Here is a 24721-nt window from a genome sequence, read left to right as displayed (position 1 = left end):
CGTGTGAGAGAGAAAGGGCAACACAGAGTAAAAACAAAACGTTTAACCTTAACTCTGTTGATACTACCAGGAGCTCTCCTACGCTGTGACAGCTATGTTTTCATAAGCTTCATATTGAGTATTCACCCACTGTGATAGCTCATTCCTGGTCTGAAAATGTTTCCTTTGACAAGTTTTGGATCCTCCAAGAGATGAGACTGATTTAAGTTGAAAGAGACTAGTGCTTTTCTTCCCTTCAGACAGAGAGATGCAAATGCAAAAGGGCTTTAAAGGTCTTTGTCCAAATCAGCTTTTTTTCCCGCACCTGTTCTAGGAGAATCAGTCATGTCTTTGCAAATCCCACTTCCATTAACCTTTCAAGTACTGCTGACATTCTTGTACAGTAAGTCTCTAGCACCGTATGTCAAGAACCAGCTGACATATCCTTTAAAAGTCTCTCTTGCTGTATATCTTGACTCTTCTGGTTAGTTTGCAGGCCAGATGCTTGGCAATATTCAACTGAGGCCTAATTTACAACTTCAAAATTAATTCCCAGACTGAAATGATTGCTTTCTATCTTACTAACCCCATTCACCTCTCGGCGCTCAAAGGTTAGAGAGGAGAGGTAATTTTTGTAAAAGCAGGAATAACGTAAAACAGACGCAAGAGCCAGGAAGTTAGCTGTATTAATCATGAACGACTCTGGAGGATGGGATGAATCTTTAGCTTCGTCAGAGCACGGCAGTATTTTGAGGCCATGGTTAAATGGTCGCTTTAACCTGGCAGAAGCCCACACTGCTCCTGAGAAGGGCTTGGTGCCTTCCCTTTCCTACGCCAGCTGCTCATCCCTGCTCTTCGGCCTTACGCCGCAGCTCACGGGAACTGATCCAGCTGAAAACTAACCCCCAGCAACGCTGGCACAGAAAGCTGGTGGGAATGAGCAGCCGGGGGCAGGATGCAGATGGAGCTGCTGCTTTCAGTGGCGTGGTGAGGGTATACGCTTAGTTAAAGCAACAGTGTAAGTGTATCTCCTGTGCTACGGATACTTAACGGTAGCATCCACATACAGGAACAGTCTTTGCTCCCAACAGTTCACCTCTATGGGAAAAACCTTAGTGAGTCGATGGCAAAGCTAGGAGTGGGATTTTCAAAAGCTCTCAAGTCACGGAGGAGTGTAGGCCCAGTAAAGGTCATAGCAATGTGAGCCCATCAGTCCCTTAAGGGCCACGCTTGCAGGAGGTGGGAGTCTCAGTTCTTTTGAAAATCCTGTAAAGTCCCTAACTGGATCTTCAAATTCTCATGTAAAAATTTTTTTAAATGTAAATTTAAATGTAAATTTAAAAAAAAAATTAAATATTTTTTAAATGTCTCACCTCAAATTCACTGCTAAGCTTAAATGTTAAAGCAGCAAATACGAGAAAGTGAAAGAGAAGCACACGTAGGGCCTATCTCAGGTGAACCCTTCTAATCGTGATGGGCAGGATGGTTAGTTGTGAAAAAAAAAACAACACACAGCTTGCTGTGAAAGTGGCTGGCACACACCATCTTGTTTTACACATTCTCTGCTTCCGACTAAGGGGCCAATATTTGCGAAAGACATATTCTAGAAATAAACGATTCTTGTTAATAATATTACAAGATGGCACCTTTCTGTGTGTATTTTTACCATTTAAGTGGTTTATCATTTAAGTGGTTTATAGCCTACAGTATGGAGAAAGTATGCTAGCTGTCCGAGGTATTTATACAAGTAACTATTGTATAAGCTGAGTTAGGACTGATCAGTTTGGTGTGAGTCAGACACTCTGTATATTTGTAAACCCTTGACAAGGCTCTAGCTTTTCCTTCAAGAAAGTGAAAATGCTTTGAGTGTCTGCTAGGAACAAACCTAACGCCGTTATGTATTAAAAGAAACAGCTGCAGAAGATGGAAAAATGAAATTTTATAAAACCATGCCACTGTGCTTTTCAGCATCATTCTCTTCTTGTAACCAGGAGTACGACACAGACAATGGGACTTAATACCAAGTTAGACCAGTTAGAACAAAATTATTAATGTTTTTAATTCTCATCTATTAATACTTAAACTTTCTAGCACTACAGGTATTAAGAAGTCTTAGCGGAATCCATTTCTCTTTTGGACATAATTTAGTACAGCGATTACAAAGGAGTGCTAGTTAGTCTTCTGTATTACTACTTTGGGAATAATAAAAATTTAGGATGCTACAAACAGAGGTTCCTTCCCCCAATCGTTTGCCATGCATGATGCTGTACTACCTTGTTTTCATTGATTTTACACCTGAGGATTCCTTTATCGTTTTACTTAATATATGAGCTCGTATTGCAAAAAAAGAAGCCATCACATTCCTAACCCCACAGGAGCCACAGGTATTAAATCTTTTACAGTGATGAGCAATAATGAAAAATGACTGTTTTCTGATTTTGGTTGAGTATGTATAATATCAGTAGATCATGCCCCAGTTTTTATTACTTAGTATGACTTTTATGATTGCCTCAACTTGATGGTGTCACTATCATCAAATGAACGATACAATGCAAGCAAAGTAAGCAAGCCGTAAACGAGCAGTTTTTACTTCATAAACCCAAATAAACCTAGTGGCACACTGCACTCAGTTTAAAGCAGCTGGCCATCACTGTGCACTCAGTTGGTACGCTCAGAGGTTGAACAGTCCTGCAAGTCCTTCACTTTTGAAGACTTCTGGTGCCTATGACAGAAAAGCACTCCTAAGAAGCACGTGCCCCTGATTGCTGTAGACTCCCACAAGCAACAAACATATTTGCCTCTCATGCACTCCAGTTATGAAAGTTTAACAGTCAGACTAAAAGTGGTAACGGATAAGAGCTCTACCTTCTCAGTCAAAACAAGAACCAACATCTTCACCAAAATTTACTTTTAGCGTCAAAATGTTTCATTTAAGCAAACAGGCTCATTTCGCCCAGTAGGTAAGCACGCAAGCACACGGGCTGAGGTTAGCCACATCCCTGCGAGGTTCCCTTGCAATGGACATTCGTATAGCAGCCTCTTCCACTTCAATGATGTTACAGGCATACTAGAAGCAGAGGTGTAGCAGGGACTTCCTGTATTATAGCCCTATTTTCTTTGCAGCTGCTGGGATCCAAAGCATCCAAAAGTCATGTGCCTGGCCCAGGACCAAAGAAGTATTCACACACATATACATTTTAAAGATACTTTTGCACCCCTTTTTTGTCGCGTGTTCTAAACTGAGGACTCTTCTGGGATTTTAGGCATAACCCGTATGTCTGAGATAACCAAAAGAATATGTCTCTGAGAATTCTTTTAAAGGAAAATAAAAAAGCAGTAACAACTTTTAATTCACCTTCAATAGCCAAGGAGAAATAGCAGGTAAATAAAAACCTCCAGGAGAAGATCTCTGGAGCATATTACAGATAATAGAGGTTAAACTCCCTAGTATTTTTAGAGGATTCTCACTCTGAATTGAAAATAGTGAACCGAGGTCACAAAAACAAGCATGGGACAAAATAATTTCTAAAATTGTCCTACCAGAGGTACCGGATATGATCAAACAGAGGAGCTTTACACAGTGCTTCCCCAGGAAGATGCTCTAGTTTGAAAGTCCCTAAATAAAAACAGAAATTAAGGGGTTTTTTCTAAAGCAAAAGTAGTAAGGCTATTTTAATAACAAAGGAGAAGTTTCCAAAAAAAAAAACCCCAAAAACCACAGAACAGGATCCAGTCTGGTGCTGGGAAACATCCCCACAAAGACCGTGCCCTCCTCTTATCAGCCTCTTATCGGCCTGGTGAACCCCTGGAACGACTGCCACTGATTTTGCTGGGCAACACTGGATCGTATTCAAAACCAGCTGAAAGTGGAAAGGACTCAGGAGCTCAGACATCCTCACGGCAGAAGCCCTGGATGGAAAACTGAGGGTTTTACCACGCCAGTCTCCAACCCAAACACTGTACTCATTCATGCAGCCAGCATAATACAGAGATACCAACACCTAAATAAGGCAGAACAGAGAGATCTGCAAAGAGTAATTCTCCGTAACCAGCGCAGGCCATACAATTACATTTTTGTATTGGTGCTATTCCTTTTCAGTTCTGGTATTACATGCAACACCACTTTACTGAGTCACAGTATGGACCCAGACTGGATCACAGACTTCAGCCTTGTCAAAGGGAAACCCTTTTGTCGGGTTAGCTGAAGAGCAGTTTTTCCCTCACGTTGTCCATATAACCCTTATGGCATAAGCACTTTGGGCATAAGGATTCTCCTTAGATATCTGAACACCATCTAACACGGGGAGTTATCTGGCCCCACAATAACCACCAACAGAGACAGCCATCTAGCAATAACCTATCATTGCACGGACTACTGAATATTGTATCTTGCAAGAGATGTTTTCCACATACTAGATGGCTTCTTTTTCTTGGTAAACGCAGCAAAAAGATCCAGAGGAAAAATCAGCGGATTTTTTCCTCTTTGTTTTTATTGGGTCCCTTTTCTAAGCAAAATCTTTAGCCACGGGTTTTTGTTGCTGCTTTTTGCAGCAACTGCTGACCTTGGTTTCTTGTCATTTCCGGGCTGGCTGGCGGGAAGCGTCTCAGTACTTGCTGTTGTCAGAGTTAGGCAAACAGAAGCTGTCCCTTCCAGCCAGATCAGTCAACAGAGGCTGAAGGAGTTCTATCAGAACTGTGCCCTCACAGAGCTGAGGAATGTCATCAGCTTTCAAATGCGACCTCCTGTGGCAATTTTCCAGGTCATCAATTTTATCAGAGATCACATATTTTTCGTTATATATTTCATTACCTCTTTGGAGGCCTGCAGTAGCAGCTTCATTGCTTTTAATTCCACTTTCTGCAGCACTTCTTCTGGCATTTAAACAGGACAGAGATGGTTTAACCTTTCGTGATTCTTGCTGGCACACAATTTGGATAGCTATTTCCGAAGCTGATGTCAAATGCGTTCAGAGTGTTCTCTCTTATCCGTGATTACCAGTTCAACACCACAGCGGGATGCTTTTGTCAAGACTCATCTGCCTAAAGTAAAATACCTTTTTCACACGTCTACACTTGAAACAGCCGTCTAAAATAGATGGCTAAAAAAAGTCAGATGACTAGGGTTCAAGAATTTTTTGCTTGTCTCTACCAACTGCTAAAGGACTCAATATGAATACCTCTGCAATGTAGGTGTCAGTAGATGATGACTCCCTTCCCTCGATTAGAGCCCTGAGGAATGTGAGATACTTGCCTTTCACCTCAGCCCAGCTAGAAAACAAGAACAATCTGGAAGCAGAAAAATACTGCCCAATGTCTTCAAGGAGAGCATGAAGATGATTCAACGGCAAAAGCAGCAGGAAAATGCTTAAGCATCTTAAAAGAAAGCTATGCATGGCTCACTCTCTGTTATGGTCACTGATATTAATTGGCCTTACATGAAAAGTATCGAACATCACAACTTTTTAGAAAAACTCTTCAGTAAAGAAAATTTTCAGTGAAGTCTGCTCTTCTGCTGTATGTGCCAGCTTTAGCAGGGATGGCTTGAAGGAGGACAATGGACTCTTTTTCTAGAGCTTTTCGCAGCAGCTGGCCTTTGCATGATCTCAAATCCGAGGGATATGGAGCTATTCTAGAGGACAAACAGCTCTTACTTTCTCTCCCCAGTGTCTCAGCCTGACAGGCTTCTGTTTGCCTTTCAAAGTGGTAGGTAACGGATCCGAACCTCATGATCACTGGGACAAGTATCTGCCTATGTGAATAATGTTGCTCTGTGATGACCGAGTCCCAGGAAAAAAACAAAGACGTGCTCTAAACGGCCTATAACTCAGGGAATCCCAAGGCCAATTATTTGGTGACTTTTTCAAGTTGATTTCAATTGAATTTTTTTCTTTGAAATCCTGGCTAAAGAACCAACTATAACCCAATGAATGAAACCACAGGATAAGTGATAGTTACTTTGCTAAAAGAGATTCACAGCTAATGAGCGTTCATTGGGGCGGTGGGATCACAGCTAAGTAGAGTGAGAATTACTAGTCCACCATCTGCCTTGCCTCACCACGTGTACTGGACTTTCTGCGTCCCAAGGCGGCGTGCAGACGAAGCTGGTGGGGAGCAGCAACCACGCTGCAAATTCACTGAACTCCTTGCCCGGTAGCTCCCCAGACAGACAAGCCCTAAATGAAGACAAATCTGCTTCAGTATTTCACAAGGGTGCCCTCAAAGTTATGATTTGTAAGCTTTTCTTTTATTTTCAGTAAATGGAAGACAAAGTATTGATTCCTCCTTCCTCAGGAATTAGTATTTGCACTGTTCAAGGTACTCAATTCAGTGGGTTTAAACTGCTGAGAAAAGCAGAGAAACCATTAATACCATGAGTATAAAAGTAAGCTAATGGTTTCACTATAATCTACATGCATGAATAAAAATAGAATTTAACCTACCACTTCTCATCCAGAAGCATGCATTTTGGTTTATAGCACCCCATTCATTCTAATCGTAAGCTTACAAAACAATCTCTTTTTCTCCCTGCTGGTATACAGAATACAAAAATGTGACCAATACATATGTAATTTTGTTCCAGGGAGTTAATATTCCCCTCAAATGCAAGTCTTTACAAAGTTTATGAAGCGTAAAGCATTTTGTTAAGTCCAGGAGAAAGGTGGGGGTTCGTTCCAAACAGAAGAGAAAGGAGTACTAAAGGTATATCATAAACTATTCATCCCAATATATCAGACTGAAACTGTCAGTCTGTTGTTTTTCCCTAATACAGTTTTAAATTCACATTCAAAGAAATTATTTTTTAATTACAATTTCAATCAATATCATAGCTTATCTTATCTGTGCCTTCTAAATGTTCTATGACTTAAAAATAACAATAACAAATGAGAATATAGAAGAATAAGAATAGTAATTATCATCTCATAACCCTCATTTCTGTCCTTAATAAGTTAATAGAACTTGCATTGAAGGCAATAGATTACGGCAGACCTAGAGGATATCAGCACTGACAACTCCACCACTTTTTGTTATTGAGAGTATAATTTGCAAAACAAACTTGACTGTATTTTTGGACAGAATTACCAAATCTGGAAAGGCAGTAACCAGAAGAATTTGTTGTACATGTTAAACTACAGTGCAGTATCTCAAAACACACACACAAAAATTCAAAAGCTTCTGTCCCCAGTGGGACAGGGACTGATGTGTGGCTTGATGAAAGCACCCTGAAGATCTGTAAGGTAATGAAAAGCAGAATAAAAAGCTGGAAGAGAGGTTTCTGGGCAGGATCTGCAGTCAGAAATCATCAGAGGTAAATAAGCAATCATATTAATTATGAGAAATGTTAGTAAAATGCTGCATTCATTCAGTTAGATCTCCACTGCGTGCGTCTTCTGCATGTTCAGTACCTAAATAGCTTTGTAAATCTGACTGCTCGTTTTTCTGTGCCTCAGTTTCCCACCTGCAAAACGGCTGAAACAACATCTCCTTCCTGCTAATGGCTGTTACGCACATTATAAACTTCAGAATTAAGATTGTCTGTTCTAAGGTGCACAAGCACACCAGCAAAGACGCTGGGCTCTGCGCAAGTCTAACTGTGAAACAAATCACTGTCTCAATAAAGTGAAGGGAACAAAGAGTTATCTTGCATTTTTTCATCAACCTGGACTTACCAGATTTACAGATACAGACTCACAGATATTAAGTTCCAGTGGCTCATCGACACTGATGTCCCGATTTAACACTATCCAAGGAATTTAACCTAAATTATTCATTTACTTTTTGTCAGTTTTTCAATAGAATGGAGGCAGTCCATCACCGCTGAGCCATCAAGCCTGACTGTGCTAAGAGTCTCCAGCCAACAACCTCGGCACTGAACAGTGTTTAACAAGCACTACCATCGAAGTAGAAATATACTGTACACAGTATTGCAGTCTGAACCGTATAACATGTAAAAGGATTTAGGAGCAGTTAAAGCTCCGCAGGCCACAGACTTATATTTTGCAGGAATCAGGGGTGTTTAAAGATTATGTGTCAGGAGAAAAGTACCACATCATACACAAAATAAAGCCCCCCAAAAAGAAAATGAAACCATGCTGCAGAGTCAGACTAAAAAGTCTCTCTTTCCCTCCCATTATGATTATGACATATTAGAGTGTACCGAGTTGCAAACGTGTACTGTAGCTCTCCATTTGATTCAACCTTATTACTAGCTATAAAAGTCTGCTTCTACCTGATTACCTAAAATGTAAAAAAAAAAGCACAGAAAGCCACTGAGAGCAGCAGAGAAAATAAAAGATTTTTTTCCCTTGCTGACTGCCTGTTAGAAAACATCTCCGCTTCAAAATAGACACCATCTTATTTCCATATCTACCGAATTTATTATCCTAGTAAGCCACCTGCCGAATTTATCTCTTCCTTTAGCCTCCTCCTGCTGGGGACTTAATCCCACATTCCTGTGTCTCTTCTTACAACTACCATCCATCTAAACCAGAGGATACTTAGGACTAAAGACTGGCAGGAGAAAAAGGAACAATCTTTAAATGTGGTTGGCAGTAGGTAGATGTCAAGTTCTCCACGTCTTTCAGTGGGCGTTTGTGCCTTTACAAATTTCATCCAAAGTGTGCACCTGAGAAGCGTTTAAAAGGCTACGTGGACAAGAGAGTATCCGTGATTTATATCTGCAAAATAAACCCTGTTGATGTTACGATCCCAGAAGGGCAAGCACATGCTCTGAACACGTAGAGTCAGCTGCTGCCTCTGTGCGTGCATATTCCTATATAAAAGGCTTTATTCGAGAGTGTTTAGATTGCATCCCAGATTGCAACTCCCTTGGCAAATGTGACCCCTAAGTTTTCTGCACTTGTCATTCACAGCTTGGAAATAAATTTGTTAGAGAGTTCAATACAGACAAAGGAAGGGCTCACATGTAATCAGTAGAGTGCATAATACCACAAACAGAACCTAGTTTTAGTCTGGACTCCTGGAGGAAATCTGCAGGGAGGAACTCCCATTAAAAATATAATTACTCTCTGATATAAGTCACATCAGATGAAGTTGCTAGAATTTACTTCAATGGTCATTAGGCAGAGGAAATCCCCAACCAATTGCGCTCTGTCTGCTGGCCAGCCTCAGAAGAGAGGTTGGCAAGAGAGTGAGCTAGAGACGCGCTCAGAGCATCCAAGAGCACATCTGCCACAGCAAAGGCTCCCATGAGTCCATGTGCCAGCTACTACTGCACCAAGTCCAATGCCTCCCTGCTAGCAGTGGCCAACAGCTGACGATCCTGTAATTCCTGCAAACTCCGAGAGCGTATGCAGCTATTTCTTACTGCTGTCTGTGAGCGCAAGTGGACTCCTGCAGTAGCGGTATTTACCTTTTCAAACAGCAGAACAAAGAGGGTATACAGAGATGTCTCTCTAGCCAAAGCGTTACTACGCAAGCATAGTTTTTTGCCTTTAATAGTAGCGAGGAGCAAATTTTCAACAAACAGGTCTCTGGAAAATGCTAATATAACAATTATCATTATTGAACAATTTTTAGTCAATGATCACGCTGCTTGCCCAATTTACTGCCTGTATGATTGCTATCACTGTCATATGAAAGGCAACCGGGGACAGCCCAGGACTGTGTGTTCATGCCCCTTGTACCCAAGGGTGCTCAGGGAGGCATGACACCAGCTAGAAGCTTACAGCTACTGATACAAAGTGAGTTGGGTGTCATAACTTCTTGTATTGTCTATAAAAACGGAAATTTCTCAGAAGGCCATTTTGTAAACACACTGTGGCCCGTGCATTATTCAGCAGTTGGCTAACCCTGCTCAACAGCAGAACTCTGGCAACAGTCACTGCAAGTTAGAAACTTCACTTGCCACTCGACAGAACCACTGCAATCTCTTAAATAAATAAGGCAAGTTCTACAGGTCCGGCATTTGCCTGCACTCTACAGCATCTTAATATTTAGGACAGTTAACATTAAACTCACAGTTAACATTAAACTGTTGCTGCCACAGGGGTGCTTTGAGAAATGATCCAGTGCGGCTACCGCATTGTCCCACCTTTGCAGGATTTTTTTGCCTTTCTTTGCGGTTTCCATATTCCTTAATTAGCACCAGTAGGCACAGTATTTTCAATAAAGAAGCAAAAGACGCAATGTCATTAAAATCAGGACTCATTCCTCCAAGGTACTCAGTCCTCAGATGCCACAGCAGTATAGGCGAACTGAAAGCCTTACTGGAAACGCTCAGCAGTTTGTAGGATGACGCTCTGTGTGCTATTAGAAAGGAAGCAACAAATATTACCAAAATGAGTTGCAGCACAGACCTCCACATACAGGCCAAAACATCCCTCAAAATCCCATCTGTTAAAGCTTTCAGAGCTGGTCTCCCGTGGGTCAGCTACTTGCCTGGAGAAAGCTATGACGCAGCTGAATCACTGTGTTATCACATCTGCAATTTGATAACCAAGACGAGAAGGAGAGGGAGCGAAGGAGCTTACCCTCCGCTTCTATGCCACCATAAATCCCACCTTCTTTGAGAGGGCCCAAGATGCGAATTGCAGGTGTCTCTCTCAGATCTAGCACATCATTCTTTCACCATCTCAAAGAGTATCTTTGCACCCCTATAAATGGCACCATCCACAGCTATTTACACAATGTATTTGAAGGCTCTGTGGTCAGATCCAGGTCACTGCTGCAAGTACACTGGCAAAACTCCCCCCCGCCACATCCTGTGCCAAGCAGTTCTGTGTCCATGCAAGCAGAGATTTTTCACAGCAGGAGTTCACTGCTCTTCAAGTAAAAGCAACTCACATCTTATGCTGTAACAGAGCAGCCCCCAGTCCACTTTGTGAAATATCAGCTGTCAGTTTAAATGGTTTGTTTTGATCAAACTAATGCAAAATAGAAGCTTTCATTAACGGATCCATCAGCTTCCCCACTGTTCCAGTGATTAGATATTGAGCTCTCAGGGTATTATTAGAACCCACTTTTATTTCAAAGCACGAGACAGTTAATTTGGGGTTTGCGACTTTTGCAAAGAGATTGAGTCCAGCTTTTTCCAAAGGCAAAGAGACAAAGAATTCCCCACGTTCATGAAACACCAGCAAAGGGAGGCAACATTAAACATGCAACAAAGTTTCTTTCCTACAACCCAAATACTTGGAAAGCATCATGAAAATATGGACAGATAGAGGAAAGATCCTTTTGTTTTTATGAAAGAGCATCCACCACCTAAAGCATCATGGTAGCAAGTGTTGTTTTGGGAAAGAGCTAGCTATGTTTCGACTTCAGTTTCAGACTTTCTCACAGCCTCTATGCTCTCAGTAGATACACAGGTAAAAATACAAGCGGAAAAGAGGAAGGACTGAAAAAGCTATTCAGTGGTGCTTGCTACCCACTCATGGAAAGGCACATACGGAAAATCGGCCTCTGCTTCCTTCTCTTCTTACAAAGAAAAAGACATCCTTCCTGCCACAGCAATGCAACAATGGAGTGGAAATGGTTCCTAACCTTGCCAAGTATCAAATGTGTCAGACAGTAAGCAAAAAGAATTACGCTAGAAGAGAGACTGAGAGATGAAGCACCTCACTTGCACCTTCCATGGTACCCTCCGATAACTGATTCACACCAAGAAGTACGACCTCACACTGACTGATAACAAAATTCTGTTTAAAATGTTTTGGTTTGTGACAATCTGACCTGAAAGGAAATATTTCGTTACGATTCACGGACTGGGAAAGGCTGCTCACAGTCATCTCTAGTTTAGAGTGATATAATTCAGTGCCTTATTTGGGCTAATATTTTCTGAGGACCCTCCCTTTTTTTTTTTTCCTGGACTTTTTGTTCTGACTACAGAGAAAAGGTTGAGGGCTACGCATCTAAGTGCAGAGCACTTCAGAAGCAGATGCGATTTTCCAGTTAACAGCATCCCTAAATAATTGGTCAAGCTTTCAGGTCCCAAAGGCGCCTAAAGGTCCCTGGGTCCATCATTAAGTTCATTCAAAGCAGCTTGATTTAGGACACTTAGGATTCCTGCTGACTTATAGTGGAAAAAGAAAGGTGATTTAGGGCTTCACTGGAGTCAGACATCTGGCCTTAGCTTCAAAGTGTTGCTCCGGAAGGAGCGCCTTTCTCTTCATATGAAAATCATGATCCTGGAAAAGCTCTTCCAGCTCACCACCTGATGGGGGAGAAGTATCACCACCTAGTGGGCCAGGACAGATGGATGCTCTGGAGATATCTGGGGTTTTCTTGTAAATCTGAAGTTTTAGCAAAACTGAAGTTGAGCCTTCATATACTCACTTATGAGCTGGAAAGTAATTCTTTCACCTGCTGAGCACAGCGGAGTTATTTTTTCCAAGATCTTTAGAGATGCTTTTTTCATGGCCTGTTTTAAGTGTCATGCCACAAAGCCAGGCCATCACTGACCTGTGTCAGTATCTTACATTTTCCCTATGAAGATAAAGGCTAAGCATCTTGAAAATACTTTCTGCTCTCTTCCACAGCAAACATAAAGCTTTCTTCTATTCAAATATATTCTTAACAAAATCTCTTTAAGTGTCCTCCCTTCTCTTTTGGCCTTTACAGCCTTTTGCTCATTATGCAGTTTGTACTATACTGTACATTTCTGCCTTTACTCCTACTAAAAGACTAACCCTGGCTCCCCATTCTTCACCAGTAACTGCTACTTTCTCCTCCATCTTTGAAGCTTCTCTGAGCAACAAGATTGACCATGTATTTAAAGTGCAGGGGATAATCTGACTAAATATTCCCATTCTTAAACTGATTTCTGTGCTACTATTTGAGATCCACAGCTCTTGATAAAACTCCCAGAGTGGACTATAAATTCTTTAGTTTGAAAACTCTGTTCTGCTGGGTCCACACATTTGCTTTCCCTGGTAGTCACTGAACTGTAAGGGGGAGAGAAATGTTAAACAAGTATCCTAATGCGTTTCTGGTGCAATGTCACACTGCACCAGATGTTTAATTTGGGCACATCAGTCTAATTTCAATCACACTACATCAGTTCACACCTGGAGAGGCACTGACTAATGAAATCAAAGGCAGTATTTTTCATTGGCTTCCTGCAAGCTCTGGATGGGTACAAAATATAGAGCCGAATTTTTTATTCTCATCTTTCGGGACCAAGAGGAGAATGGTGAGCTCGACACTCCTTTGTGCCCGTGGCAGAAAGGAACATCTGTTTTCAGAGCTCAGAGATTGCCTCCTTTCTCATACCTAGGGGTATCAGAAGGTACCGAGGGGTACCTTCTGTGAAAGGAAGGGGGCTGCAGTCAGTCTGTCCTCTTTTCTCTATACGGTACTCCTCTCCTTCTGGGAAGTACACTGCTGTCCCTCAGCCTGTCCAAGGCAGGGCAAACAGCAACATACATTCAGCAGACAACAGATACACTGCCAGATGAAAGGAACCATATTTAAACAGGCTTTCTCTTGAAATACAATCCAGGGTGAAAGTAGCCAATAAAATAAAATTTAAAAAAACACCATGGGATGCCGTTTTCCTCTAATTCTTTTCCTCTCCTTTCTCTCAGTTCTGTGCAGCACTTTTAGGTGACAAATACCTTCATAAGATGACCCTTGACTCACCAATTATATGGCCTACTATCAACTGCTGGTCTAGTTCAATGCATTTGTACTTTGGCCCCGGCAATGTGGATTTCCTGAGCTGCCCCACAACTCTCCACATAGCTTAGAAAAACCTAAAAACCCAAGTGACGAGAGCACACAAAGAAGCCTCAGTCCTGGAGCGGTGGAAGGAGAGATGGCAGATGGATGTTCGAGGTTATAAATACAGCCAAAAAGGTGCCTAAGAGAGTGAAGTGCGTAAGACTCCAACAAGATTGTCAAGGGCTGGAGGGCAGCAGGAGAGAGAAAGCACTAGCGCATGAGCATTCAGAGAACAGAAGCTCAAAAGCTCAGTCTGAAGTTGAAATTTCAACTTACAAATAGGTGAGACAGTTTCCAAAAGGGCAGAGCGCTGAGGATCGCCTGTTGCAGTGACCTAGACACACAGCACGCTCATCTCTGGAAAGCCAGGAAAGCATTGCAGATTCAAGAACCCCGTTTTACGTTTCTATTTCTGAAACCTTGGGTTCAATAAATATCTACTTTTTGCTACAGAAAGTTCATGAATAACGTGATAACTCAAGATGTTTTTTCTCTACTCCACATCCCCCTAAAGGGAAGGAGTAAAAAAATTAAATAGGGAAATCAGAAAAGTCTGAAATATGGGTTAGATATTCTCCGCACTTATCCAAATCTTTGAGAGCCACAGTATCTTTTGAGGTTCGCTCATCTCATAGACACCACGTGGCAAGTCTGCAAATAACTAACTTTCTCAGCTCGTCAGGACTTCTGGCAGGATTTACTATGAGGCAGGACTGTAATATAAATACTGTTGTGACACTCAAAATTGCAAAGGGTTTAGAAAAATCATTGTGCTTTACCATGCGCCAGATGCAGAAGCACAGAGACACCACATGGAAATTGTTTAGTCAATTGTTTCTTCAAATGTGGACACCCATTCCAGATCTATAATCGCAAGTGTTCCCTGAAATTCAAAACAGAGACAGAGTAGCAGTGATGACACTGTCTGTTCATCTGATGAAAGCCTCTGCTGTTGCACTTCATTAAACTTCAAACGCACAGTTACAATGAGCTAAAGAAAAGTATTATTCTTTTTCTGATACACTACACAGAGTATATTTGTCTGTTTCTTTCCTTAGTGACGTGGCTATTCAAACGTAAAATATATATCTATATTCAGGACTTTACGATAGTGACTGTTGGTCTCAGCGACTCCTCAGGGAGGAGGATGCACACTTCCTCCAAGACTGGTGCGGCTGGCATACAGCTGTGGAGTGGTGCACACCCTGCGCCAGCCACAGCGCTCTTCGTGAACAAGGTTATCCCGTGCTCCTGCAGGGTGGTACAGAAGAGACATGTGACGTCTCAGCCTGAAGGCAAAGCAGCTGGGAAAAGGTGGAGGTAGAAGAAGGAGCTGAGGGAAGAGCTCTGGAAAGCCAGGCTCAACGCCTTTCTTATTAACAGAAAACACTGGGTTACTCGGGAATTCTGAGTGAATGCTTGTTCTAACCTAAAGCACCAAGATCCTAGCTGCAAAGTCTTCATAAGGAAGTAAACAAACAATTCTTCTTTAGCTCTACTCCACCTAAAGTTTGGTAGACAATACTCAGATTTCTTTTTTGGCGCATATGTTAAAACTTATCGCAATGCAAGGTTTTCCTCTAAGTCGTATATCTCTCCACCTCATAAGTAAACAATTCCTCTGGACTGGAGGGGCTGGAATGGTCAGGGAGAAGTATTTAGGGATGCTGGAATTGCAGTGCATCAGCATGGCTAGCAGTCTTTGGACCTATCTTCATCTGTGTCACTTTGCCTGGTTGTGTGCAGCCTTTCACTCCTCCCAAACACACCTTTTTTCTGTTTGAAGTGATCTTTGAGGAGAAATCTTTTTAGTCTTTTTCTTCTGGAAACTCATGGTGTATTTTGGGCTCTACCACAACATAAATAAAAAGCTAAAAATAATGATTTCACGGATAGATACCCTGGGTTCAGAGTGTACGAATATGCGATCTAAAATGAAGATGTCACTACGGTGTAGTAATTTAGCTCCCATCAGCTAGTCACGGCAGCTGACTGTATGTGAGCTCTTAGTCTTTTGCAATTCTGAAGTAAAACATATTCAGTTAAACCACTCTGAAGATGGTGAACACATCTTTCATTTGAGGTGCCTAAGATGCAGAAACACTCAGTCCCTGCATTTCAGTTCATAGGCAGTAAGCCCTAGCAACCTGCCCACTTTGTCTGGTATGAGAGTTCACTGACTTTATCTGCACTGTGAAATAAAACATTCATTTTGGGCCTATTACAAAGCCAGCCAGCTAAGGTCAAAAGGAGTTGTATTGATGAGCTGTGGTAACAGCCTAGCATTTGCCTACATGGATGTAGAAATGGTTGGTGGAGAAAGGTTTCAGAGTTCCTGTAAGAGGTGTTCTTGCTCCATGTTCCATTATAGAGCTGTACCCAGCATGTAGATCTCTGCTGGGTCTCCCATCTGTATAATGTGTGGTTTTGCCCTAAGCAAAATTCCGTTGCGTGTGTGCTTAAATTTGTTCCTGGTCAGACCCTTTGCTGTTTAAGATCTGAAATTGCCAGCTGATGTGAAAGCCTTCCTCTCTGAGGTCTGCACTGATTTATGCCAGCTGAGGATCTGGCTCTGTCCTGATGAGAATAGGGAGAAAAAGACTTCTCATAAATGCGTTCTGAGTTCAGTGACTTTTTTTTAAACCACAGACACACCTTGCGATGGAAGCGTTGGCTTGGACTAACACTTTAGATAGTTTCCTCTGCTGCACTCTGTGCTATAGCTATGGGCAACATCAGAAGGCACTTGGTGTTATTACAGGGACGTATACCTGTGGATTCTGGCACGAGCCAGAAGACGTGTGGCTAGGGCACCAAGATGCTGTAGGTGGCAAAATAGCTATAAGCCCACCTTCATTTTTGCTCAGGGCAACTTGCTGCTCCTCGTGAGGAGAGAGATGAGCTAGATGATTTAGCAGCCACTCGGCGGTCCAGAGTCGGTCATCAGTTCCTCTCCAAAGTAGCTGTAGCCCCCTGTATCTCTGATCTCCTACCACAGTGGCAACAGTTTTGGCAACATTGCAACAACATACAGCATTGATGTGTCTAACAGTGAATATATGTTCCCTATTTCACCAGTTTAAAAAGGAGAATAGAAAAAGTAAGCTTAATATAATCTGTTTGTACAAGAGCAGGACAATGCCTAGCTTTCCTCAGTTAGCATTCATTTTATTTAGAAATGAATAGAAAAAATGGAAGAGTCCTGGGGATGGTCTAACTCCTGAACTGTAGATGGAAGGAAGAGCATAAAAAAGCTACCTTGTGCCAGAAACCATTCTGCCATCTCTGACGGACTTTTCTAAAAAAAAAAAACAAAACTGTTTTTTTTAAATACTCCCTCCCAAATCTTAAGAAACTACAATATTTGAATTTGTTTTTCTTGACGCGTCTAAGGGATGCTTTTGAGATCACTACTTATCACACTACGGTGAGCGGTTAGTGGGAATGAATAACAGCAAGTATAACATGGTTGTAAATAATATATGGAAACATGGAAGTGTCCCCAATGTGTCACTTGCCGCTCACCTAGCTCAACATGAACGTGATGAGACAAGGTCTTGCAACTAGGTAAACACTCTACATAGGTCACAGCCTACTTATCAAAAATACAAAAAAAAAAAAAAAATCCAGAATAATATGATTATGGTTGTTGAAAACTTTCGTAGCATTTTATTAGTAGATTATAAAAAAAAAAAGTTTAAATGGCCTGCTTTAGTGGTCTGAAACCATTTTCGGAAGAGGAAGTGCATTAATGCCACTTTTTTTTTTGGACCCTGTTCGATGCCATATGCAAAGAAAGCTTTGCCAGTCCAATCTAGAGCCTCAATCCAGGGGCTGTTAGATTTGTTAATTACTGTTAACGATGAGTATAGTTTTACTTTTACCCACATGACAGTCGTTGTACCTATTCATTGGCAATACAATGAAAATGGTATTCAGTGACTGAGATACAGCCAGAATAAATAATGGTAGGGCACAATTTCCGTATCAGGATACACCTGAGGAAGGACTTGCCTTCCACTCAGCAATGTCCTATAACAACCTCCAGGAACTACCTCAGCGCTTTTACAGTATAATGTTATAACTGGGCTCAAATGATAAGCATGTTACAAGAAGGGGTTTTCCCCTTTGCTTCTTGAATAAACAGCACAGCACGTGCTCACTGGCAGACAGGCAGGCATATACTGCTAGTGTCTTGTCCAAACTTAATGAAGTTGATGAGAACATTTCATTTGACTTCAAAGCCGTTGTTTCAGGCTGTATTTATCTGAGGAAGGAGAATTTTGTTCTTTCCTTGTCTTATGATCTTGTCTTGGTTTGACCCTGTGTACCGTCTGTTGCATTCTGTATTTACTTTTCATTTTAAGAATGCTTTTCCTCCCTCCAGGTTGAGGAGACTCAAAAAAAAAAAAAAAAAAAAAAAAAAAAGAACAAGACCTTTGAAAATCTACTGTTTTTCCAAAGAATTCTTCGTGGTTGAAAAGCTGAAAAAATAAAACATGTTTTCTGTTAGCCTAAAAGACAGATCATGTTCTTAAAATACTTCCTTTGGTCTCCTACTGCAAACATATGACTCAGTTATTCACATAGGTATTTATCTTAAAGTAACAGCACTGAGAATATTGAAATGGTAGCCCAGCTGGCATGATGATGTTTCAGCAGTTCTTATCCCCCTGTGCATTCCTGCTGTTTCTGAATTTCTTACATTTATCAAAAACTCCCTTCAGACATCTGTCTGTAGCTCGGTGTTAGGAATTACAAGTAATGCATGCATGAGCTTCTGCTGAGCTACTATAATGGCATTGGCTCCTGCAACTCAGCGGACAGCTCGCTGGCCTCAGCATGTTTGGTTAGGAAGGGTTTTGTCCTCCGTGCGGTCTCCCACAGGTCGAGGGGAAGAGGCACCTGAGCCCTGCCTTGAATCCCCCTGGAGGCTTCCCCTCACCTACTCCACCTTGTCCTTCATGTATGGTCTCTTCCTTCATGCCCAGCAGTAATCTCTCTGTGCTATAAGGAAACAACAGTTTTGTATTTAGCCCTTAGGAAAAAATACTCAAGAGCAGTGGCTTTCAAAGCAGAAAACAGATGCATGTGCATTTAGTCTCACCTAATTACAACAACAAATTATTTTGATAGGTCAAGCAGATTCAGTCTGCACTCCCTAGAAGCTCTTGATCACTGAAAGCTTTTTGGTCCGTCTCTCCTTTCCTGTACATCGGTAGGATTGCTCAACTAGGAGAGCAAGCCAGGCTGATGGGATTCCTTAAACACAAGCATTTTCAGAGCTGCTAGAAAAGGCTTCCTTCCTCTAGCTTTGGCTGCTGGCCGCCTCTGCTATCCAAACAATCCTGTTGGGTTAAATATTGCACTGTTTATGTCGGTAGCAGATCACTACATTGTACCGATACTAAGTGCTAAGAGCGCCTCTTAGGTGTGTTTTTCACTAGAAGTTTCCCAAGTGGAAACTAATTTCTAACATGTAAAGGAAATGAGGTCACTTGCACCAGTTCAAACATAGCATCCATCTGCTGCACTGTCTGTACTGGAGCATCTTGCATCAGAATACAGCCTGGTTTGTTCAGGGTAAAACATATTGTGACTGTACACAGGCATTCAGATTTGGGGCCCAGTGCAATCTATGATGTGCCCAGGGATAGGAATCCTGATTATGCTTTGTATACAATAGTGAAATATCACACAACTTAATAATAGCTTTCATGTGAGGATGATTTTTAGTGGAGTTTACATCTGTGGCTGGAGAGTGAAAGACATTTCTGAAGACATCTGTTCAACAAATAGACAAATACAAAGCTGGGTAGGAAAGCAAGCATTTTAGCTTGGGACATGTAAGAATAAAAAGCATTCATTTCACTTAGCCCTCAGTGTTCAGCATGATTTTTCCTTCAAGTCATTTGTAATATTCAGGAAGGTGCACGCACAAATAAACTGGTATTTATATAGCAATAGATGGATGGGAAAACTGCCCATTCTCTAAAGAGAGAATTGTAAAAAATCCTTTAAAACACAGTCTGGATTGTCTCAACATTGAGGCTCTTTGGCCTCATGTCTTTACTGTCAGAAATCCCAGACTGACCTGCAGGGAAAACCTTTGCTAGCAGTAAGGTACGACAGACCTGCTTCCTCTCTGGAGCAGCCGTGGGAGGGAGAGAAGGATTATGTATCTAAGCCTACTAACAATACCCAAACTGTCTGTTCTTAACAGAGTTATCAGTCTGGGCACAAATATATAGCACTTCTGAACCTTGAGTCTGATTTCCTATATCCAACAGATCCTTAAAGTTCACGTTTGTCCTTGCCTTTTGCACCAACAGAGCTCTTCAGAAGTTCCTTAATTTCTCCAACGTTTTGGGTTTCACTGCTATTGATTGCTGTTTAATTTCCTTGCAGAATTGCTATAGATATTTTCTTGCAGCCTAAATGTGCGAGAAGTACTTTTTTCACTGGGGCTGAATCTTGCCTATCTAAATTGCCAAATCTTATGGCTTTATAAATAGTGCACTGATGAAACACACTCTTCATATTTAACACCTAGTATTCTATCTAATCTGTGTGTGCGTGTGTGTGTGTGCGTGCGTGTGTTTGCGAGCGTGCGGGGAGGGTCCTCATGTTGCCAGCATGAACAGAGGGTTTATATTAAGTAAAAAAACGGAAGAAGGATGAAACAATTTTTAGAACTTGCTCATTTGATAACAAATTCAGCAGCAGAGGGCTCTGAATTAGGGGAAACTTTTTAAATCACCATGAGGTTAACTTCTTTTTCTTTTAACTAGTGTATTAACAGAATTCCTGCCACCCCTTGTCTCTCCCCACTCCTCCCCAGCGTACTCTAGGATCTCTTCCACAGAGGAAACAGTGGGCAGAATATAATTTTCCTTTTTGTTGGGGGGGAGGAGGGCAAGCGGGCTTCATGCTGCAGAAGAGATTCAGCACAACATTAATTGCAGTTGGACTTTCATTCCCATCAGTACATCAAGATAAATACCTAGAATTGTGATCTGAAAGCACACTCTTCAAAATACAGCACTAGAACGGGTTTGCAAATTGAAGTTACCACCATGTATTTCATTTTCCACATACAGAATATGCATAGGGTTCAGCTTCTAACTCCTGTCAGGAGAGCCAACCTTTTTGTTTCATTAAGTCATGCATGCTGCCAAACCTGAAGCATCTAACATGCGGTCTTTAAAGGCATTTTCAACAAAATCTGTTAATTAAAGATACAGAGAGATAAAACAAATGTCTGTATACCTTGAACGTTCACTGAAAAATTAGACTGCAAGTAAACAAATCAGTTTCAGGATTTTTTTCATCCTTCTCTGTTGCCTGTGCATAGGAGTTCACAACTTCATATGCTCCAGCTACCAGCTCTTTTCCACAGCAGGCTTTGGGGCTGAAATGATCAAATAGAAGAGCCAAAAAGATGGGCTGGGCTGTGCTCAGTGAATTATGGGAAATACGTGCTCAATGATTGTTAAACAGAACGGAGCACCGTCTTCCTGCCGTGTCACAGCTGCAACAGCTTCCACAACAAAGTGGAAAGGAAACTCTGACACTGGCAGTCTCCTCAAGGAGGTGTTCTCAGATACCAGGATTACGGCACAAACTGGTCACAACCGTCTTTAAGCCTGGGAATCGTATCGAGAAAATACTTCAACACTTAAAAAGAATCCCTCATACATGAAGTAGCATCTTAACAAAAATAATTTGCCATGGATGCAAGGTTACATAGAGCTACAGCTGCCTCACACAAAATAGCAGGAGTGACTAGGATATTAAGCTCACGCCTAAGTACCTCTGCTTTTAATTGGAGTAGGGCATTCTCTGCAGTGCAGTGGTTGACCCTACCGATATTAGGGAAACCCCAAACACACCGGAGCACTTTTCTTGCTGTATCCCTCTGCACATACTCCTCACGTGTATGAACTTCCTGCAATACAAAAAAAACCTACCCCAAGGGGCCCTGCAGTGCTCAAGGATTCACCCTCCGAATGGAAGGCGAAATCTGTCAGACAGACACGAGGAATTGTCCTGCCCTGGAATTGCAACAACATTGCCAAAAAGAGATTCGGCCTCAGTGATGTTGTTACTAGCCCATCAATGGAACAAGCCCTTCCTCCTACATATGGGGAAAAAAAGAGCAGTCCATACTGAATTTCACCTGTCAGCAGATTGCTATATCTAATGCAGTCCACGGTAACCTCAGTTTTCTTATGCAAATCTGAAGAGGAAACCACAACCAATGTACAGCTGACCTGCCCACGCTAATTTATACACCATTTACTTATCCCTAAGTAGTAATATTTGCTCATCCTTCAAGTGAAGGTTAAACTTTCCTAATATTCATGTTAACTGATGTAGCAAGAAGAGAAGCTATAAAAGAAACATTCTCCACATTAACTAATTATTACATTAAAAATTACTGCAGAAGTAGAACAGAGTACTTAAACACGCTACAGGCAAATTAGCCAGCTGTTCAGAGGATGCCTACTGACGTTGAGGAAGGATGTATTCTCCTTCCTAAAGAAAGGAAGATACCGCTGAAGGGAGCAAGCTGGCACGGCGCTCTTTACGCTAGTGGCATGAAGGCACCCGTACCACACAGTCCAGTGGAGGTATCTCTTGCACTCATCAGCCACCAAGAAAACGTGACCAAGGTAGATGTGCCCTGAATATAATTACTTTCCTTTAGAGGATATTTATCTGAGACTTTATCTTGTTGGACATTTCATTTTGAGGACAATCATATGCAAGGGTCCTTTGTGAAAGAATATACATCTTCCTTAAGCTATTAATATTGTAGGTCATAAATGCTGGGTTTCAGCGCTAATTAAATTCCCAAAGTCATTTTTAAGTAGTGATGTAAAAGATACAGAGGTCATGAAATATTTGGCTACCATTCCTACTGTCTGCAGCCCTTTCGGGATGTATTTCAGGTAGCCTTTATACTGCTGTTGAGGGAAGAAAGGTCCTGTATACCCCCCAAAAGCTTCTCCGTTCCCTCAGTTCACTGAAGATACCTTACGGTTTCTTTGGAGGTGAAAAGAAATCCTGACAAATGAATTCAAATAAGAAGGCTAGTGTCTGAGAGCAATTCATTGATGTGATATTTGAGAATTTCGTGATTAGAATTTAATCCACAAGCAGTAACACAGGAAATGCACACTAATTGCCTTCTGTCAAAAGACCCAGGAATTTCTGATTTTACACGTGGACAGGCAAAAGTCATTATACCTGCTTTTTGGCAAGATAATCCAAATCTATACCTGCAATACATTCAGTTGTGCTGAATTTTCTGCTAGGGTGTACTCTGTTAATGAAAGATACCATCTTTGCTAAGAAGACAGACCTCCCCTGCATTGCCAGAAAAAGCTTCAAATTAAAAAGGAGGATAACCCATAACACAATTCATTTCAAAAAGTGTTGTACAAAACAACAGCATAATAGAGAGAAAAAGCTATACAGTGCAACACATATAAATAGACTTTCTTATGTTCAGCGATACAAGACAAAAGAAACAAATGCTGAAAATTAAAAGGAGCAAGGAGCAATTCCTGGAGATAGAATGGAAGAACGAGAGAGGACGAAGCAGTTCAGCATATGCTAATATAAAATATACCGTAACGGTAACTTGGAGAAAGGGAGCCTGACGATTTGTAAGGTAAGACTGGAAACAGGCACAAGTGGTTTGCTGCGGAAGATGCTAGAAAAAATAATCCTAAAACAAACCTCTCTCCATAAGACAACAAAGCCCTCTCTTGACGAGGACTGTCCCAGCTCACCTCTATACGATGCTGCTTCCGAAGCCTCGTCGTGTAAGCGCTGCCCATCGTGTTCATATTAACGTCACAAATGGCGTTTGAGAAGCGCAGCACCTCTCTTGTATTGAGCTCTACATGCAGTAGTAAGATCTCAGCGTTCAGGACAATGTAATTTACCAGGAAAAAGGAGAGAGCCTAGGTTTCATTGATGTCAATGGCAAAACTCCAACTGATCTCTAAGGGCTGGGTTTTCAATCTCGCAGTTTAGAAGTGCTGTAAAAGAGAGAATTAAAGAGATGGATTAAGACAAGAAAGGTTTAAGGCATGACTACAGATTTCACAAAGGCAGAGAAATCACAAGTCAAGGAGAAATCCTAGCAACAGTCTTTGCCATTAACAGATTTAGAGATAAAGGAGGGAGAGGAAGTGCATGGCTGGGCTCATGGTAAGATTGCCCACATCTCTTTTGGGAAGAGAGCTAAGTGTTACAGACGCTTACTAAAAATGAGCACTGCTGCTACTAAGTATGTTTCAGAAGCACAATATGTAAGCGATGGTAAGCAAAATGCTTATTCCACTCATACTCTAGCCCTGAGACAAGGCATACATTGTGTGACTCCATTTATTTTTCCCACTCCAGTATTTTTGAGCAGTTTCCAGAACATGTCTCCCTGTTATCACAAGTGATTTAGTTAGGAGAACTCATTTTCTTTCTAGGTCTACCATCTGCAACTAATTATTTTAGAATATATATTCTACTTCAATTAGAAATATTTCCAAATATTCAGATAGAACATCTTACTGATCTACAGGTCAACTGGAGGAAATAAGAAATATTATATTTACCAAAAAAAGGGGGGGGGGAGAAGGGAAGAGGGGAGAAAAAATTAGAGTGTTTTATTTGGAACGGTGCCTACATAAAAGCTGCCTGAAAGTTCTCCCAATAGGACCCTTTTCTGGTAGAAAATCAAGCCAACATGTTCTACAACACATGCTTCATTTTGATAAGGTGAAATGATTTCATTTATTTTTTTTTCTCCTTTTTGAAGTGATCTGTTAATTTTGTCTGTGATAGTATATTATACTGTAATGTCAACACAATTTTGCACTCAAAGTTCATTTGTAGTTTCCTGGTAATTCCTTGCAGGAAACAGTACTGGAACTAAAAATCAAGTATAGCTCACAAAGCCAACCACATTTCTATTCACCCAGGTTGTTCATCCATAAATTTGAAAATCTAAATGTTTCATCTTTATTGATACAGAACCTATCACTTGCCCTAA

General features: G+C 41.3%; 1 long non-coding RNA gene across 1 annotated transcript in view; it reads right to left on the bottom strand.

The window, feature by feature from the left end:
• LOC104149862 (uncharacterized) overlaps positions 1–23743 on the bottom strand; it is a 257799-nt gene extending 234056 nt beyond the window's left edge. The window contains exon 1 of the long non-coding RNA XR_695406.2: positions 23460–23743. This is a non-coding gene — a long non-coding RNA (uncharacterized lncRNA). The remainder of the gene's footprint in view (positions 1–23459) is intronic.
• Positions 23744–24721: the final 978 nt, after the last annotated feature.

The sequence above is a fragment of the Struthio camelus genome, chromosome 4, assembly GCF_040807025.1.
Source record: "Struthio camelus isolate bStrCam1 chromosome 4, bStrCam1.hap1, whole genome shotgun sequence".
In the NCBI taxonomy this organism is placed as follows: Eukaryota; Metazoa; Chordata; class Aves; order Struthioniformes; family Struthionidae; genus Struthio; species Struthio camelus.
The sequence above is the reverse complement of the archived record's forward strand: the minus strand, read 5'-3'. Positions and strand labels throughout refer to the sequence as shown.